Source organism: Zalophus californianus, chromosome 4 (assembly GCF_009762305.2).
Source record: "Zalophus californianus isolate mZalCal1 chromosome 4, mZalCal1.pri.v2, whole genome shotgun sequence".
Classification (NCBI taxonomy): domain Eukaryota; kingdom Metazoa; phylum Chordata; class Mammalia; order Carnivora; family Otariidae; genus Zalophus; species Zalophus californianus.
In genome coordinates, this window is record NC_045598.1 from 75,255,544 (window position 1) to 75,259,703 (window position 4,160).

Genomic DNA, 4,160 nt, shown 5'->3' on the forward strand with positions numbered 1-4,160 from the left:
GAACCTGGTCGTAGGAAGTGGTATTTGGACTAAGTGAAGAAGAAGGTAAATTAGAGCTGGAGAACCAAGGAAGCTGGGGGCTAGGGCCATCCAGGAGTGGTGAACACCGTCCAGGATGATGGCAGGATTTGAGACCGAGAGAGGTGGTTGTCAGTGAGTGAGGAAGAAAGGATAGGAATCTGCTGGAGCCTCAGAGAAACAGGGTTCCACAGATGTGAACAAGAGTTGCGAAGATGGATGGTCCAGATGGATCTACAGAAGAGCTTGGGGAAGAGAGAGTGAGTGGGAAACAGCTGGAGGAGAGGGAGCACCGATTTTGTTGGGAGTGAAATTATGGGGTGACAATAGGGAAGTGAGGCCACGGTGATGCGGTTCAGAGCACCTTGCCGTGCCGAGTGTGCTCTGAGTACCCACACCAGCAGCAGCCCCACCTGAGAGCTGCGTCCGATGCACATTTGACAAGCTCCCTCGGTGCTTCTGTGCATGTTAAAGTTCCATTCTAGATCATGACAAACTTAATCCAACCATGGCTTAGAAGGGGCATCGTGAGGTTATTACATGTTATCTGGATATTCTTTTTCTTTTAGGTTTGCGCGGGGCCATTACATTGGCCTCTTAGTGTGTGAAAAATAAATGTTAGGAGGCATTAGAAGTGGGCTTTGGGACACATTGTCCCTCACAGGTGGATGGGCCCAGATCGCCATGATGGTATTAGAGAATCTGGTCTGCTGTGTGCCCTTTGTGGCTGCCTGTTTGGTGCGGACAGTGTAGCTGAAGGGACTTGAAGCCAGTTTCATGTCTGGACAGAGTAAATAATTGAAGAGAGCAAGCAAAGATAAAGCCCAAAATATCTCTTCATCAGCTTTGCTTGCTTCATGCCTGACATCCCACATATCTCCCTCCAGCAGCCAATTCCACAAATATTTGCTGGCTACGAACCAGCGGCCAGGCAGGCACTCCCAAATATCCCTTCTCGTTTCCATAGCCTTTGCATAAACCTTATTTTTATTCTCATAACCCCCCTTTCAGGTCAACAAGGAACGTAGGATATACTTTCTCTATTCACAGGCCTTGAGGATTTCCCCCTAATCACAGAGCTAATAAGTGAATGAGTTGGGATTTTCAGCTAGATTTTCTGACTTCGATCGGCCTCCACAGAAAAGATGGGCTGTTTCACGAAGGGGCATCTTTCTTATTTCATAGATGTAAGAGTTTAATGGGCCTTGAATTGCCGTAAAGTGTTTGATTCCCTAACTATATGCGGAAGGGAGTTTGAAATGCAGAAGGAGGGCCTTGTCCCGGATGATCTCCTTTCCCCATCCTCGCCAACATAGCTCATGGGATACCGTAAACGAAGCAAGAAAGCAGACACGCCCGCTTCGATGGACCTATCTGGGGCACCGTGCAAAGAAGCCCTGATTTCCTTTGCAGAGGGAGAGCCCTCGGGAAAACTTAGCCATTGCTTTGCGGCTTACTCAGCCCCCAGGTGTCGACTGTATAGCTGGGTGGCGGTAAACACACCACCATCTGGGCCTTCTGATTCGAAGATGAAGGCACATCATGCTAAATATACCCCTGGCAGCAGTCTTAATGTTTAAAACAAGAGAAATGTGGGAGGGATGAGCCAGCTCGCTGCACCACTCCCAGACACTCGCACCTGTCTGCCCACGTGCCCCACCCTGCCCCCCCTCATGGGACGCCCCTGTCCTCAGGGAGGCGCAGAGCCTCTTTCATCAGTTTCGTCGTGCAGCCTGGGCTCCCCCCTTTCAGTCCCATGGCCTAAAAACAGAAACTGTTTTTGAATATCCAGAGGACATAATGCTGACAGGAAGTTGCCTCATTGATATAGTAGGTACCACTTCCTTCAGTCCACCAAATACTGTCGGCAAATGAGGCCAGTGAGCTCTCCTGGAGATTTTCCTCCATTGCTGAGGCAAACATTCTTTACCCATGATGGGAGGGATGGTTAGGGAAATCAAAGACGACAAGCCTACTTACAGCATCATAACTGGGCCCCAGAAGTGCCTGCCAGAGCCCACCTCTTTTTACTCTGACAGTGGGCTTGTGGTCTTTAATTGGGCCTCTGGTTTTGTCTTTGTTTTCTTTTTTTTTTTAAGATTTTTATTTTATTTATTTGAGAGAGAGAGAGAGAGATTGAGAGAGAGCACAAGAAGGGGTAGGGTCAGAGGAAGAAGCAGACTCCCTGCCGAGCAAGGAGCCCGATGCGGGACTCGATCCCAGGACTCCGGGATTATGACCTGAGCTGAAGGCAGTCGTTTAACCAACTGAGCCACCCAGGCGCCCTGTTTTCTTTTTTTGAAGAACACAGTATGGTGACCAGAATCTGGGTCGAGGACCCAGTGATAAGGAAATTCTGTCCTGCCGCTAGTCCTGACGTTTTGCCTGTGAGGAAGCAGAATGTGGAAGCCTATTCTGGGTGAGCTGGTGCCAGCTCAGGGTGCCACAGGGTCCAGCTGCGTAGAGAATTTAAAGCCCAGAGGATCCAGAAATTGAGGGCGTTTTGTATAATCATCCTGTTTCCATATCCCTGGCCTCCTAGGATCAATCGGGGTACAGAATTTCTGAGTCGGTCATTCAAGGAGATCGCCAGAATCGTTTCTCACCCAGGCATGGACCTCATCCTGTCATTCCGACACAGTCTGAGGCCTTCTGATGATTTTCCTATTAACGGGTTCCTAGAATTAAAGATGTACACTTCGTAGCGGGTCAAAAAGAATTCCCTTCAAGGGTCTGAGAATAAAGTCTTTGATTACTTATGAAAACTCATTTAACTTTTCTTTCTTAGCTTCTTTACCCTTTAAATGCTGTGATGAAATTGATCAGAGAAAAAGAAGAGCGTACACTTAGTGACCTCTTATTTTGTTCCAGGCACTACCCTCAGCCCTTTCCTGTACTTTTTCTTTTCTTTTTTTCAGGAAAAATGACTAGGATTTGGGGCACCTGGGCGGCTCAGTCAGTTAAGTGTCTGCCTTCGGCTCAGGTCATGATCCCGGGGTCCTGGGATCGAGCCCCGCATCAGGCTCCCTGCTCCGCGGGAAGCCTGCTTCTCCCTCTGCCTCTGATCCACCCCTCTGCTCTTGCACACACACTCTCTCTCGGTCAAATAAATAAATAAAATCTTTTTAAAAAGATGACTAGGATTTAAAGTCCATCTTAATGAGAACACTTTCTTACTACTTTTAAATAAAAATGATTTACATTTTTTAATATGAACATGCTCCGGCCCTCGGACTTCACTGCTTCCTGATGGACAGGGTTTCGGTACCACAGGACTCCTGAGTCCCCAGGGCTCCTGAGGCTGGAAGTCCTTGTGGCAACTTCGGGAGCCTGATTCTTACCAAGTGTTTAACCACTTGCCATTCTGCATTCACTGAAGGGATGTTCTTGAGAACTTGAGGAGTATGTGCTCTTTCTCATCCAAGCATCTTTATGATATCTTTTTCCCAATACGGATGTCTTTTTGTACTTTTTAAAAAAGATTTTCTTTATTCATGAGAGACAGAGAGAGAGGGAGGGGGAAGCAGAGGCAGAGGGAGAAGCAGGTTCCCCACAGACAGTGACACGATGCTTGATCCCAGGACCCTGAGAATGACCTGAGCCAAAGGCAGATGCTTAACCAACTGAGCCACCCAGGCGCCCCGTTTTTGGACTTTTTATTCTGGTAATTATATGCAGTTGATGAGGGTGCTGTGGATCCCCACCATATTTTTCACGATCTGCAGGTAAAGGCTGAAACACTTTATCTGGAATTCTTGACTTGGTAAATGTGTGACGAACCCAGTCTGTACAAATGAGAGGCTCCACACGGTTTGTCAGTTTGTAGTCAGCCTGGGGACCTCTGAACTATTGAGTGCAAAATACCTGCCCTGAGCATGGTGCTGTTCTCTTCAGAGGTGAGAGGAAGCAGAGCAGAGCAAAGACTCAGCCCTTTCCTATATTTCTTATATTTCTTATTTAATTACCACAACAATATTGATCCCTCTCCCTTTGTAGTTTATAAATATGAGACTGAGATCTACCTAAAGTTATTGGAGCTACTAACTGGTGGGTTTAAAACTCAGATGTGTTTGTCCTTAAAGTCCTTAGCTGCCATATGTTGTTTACAAGGAGATGACTAGAAAGGGGTTCTTATTTTAGAA

General features: G+C 47.2%; 1 pseudogene; it reads right to left on the reverse strand.

Annotated features, from left to right (window-relative positions):
- Positions 1 to 1,689: 1,689 nt before the first annotated feature.
- Positions 1,690 to 3,895, reverse strand: LOC113926564 (annotated as a pseudogene).
- Between the last annotated feature and the right edge of the window lie 265 nt (positions 3,896 to 4,160).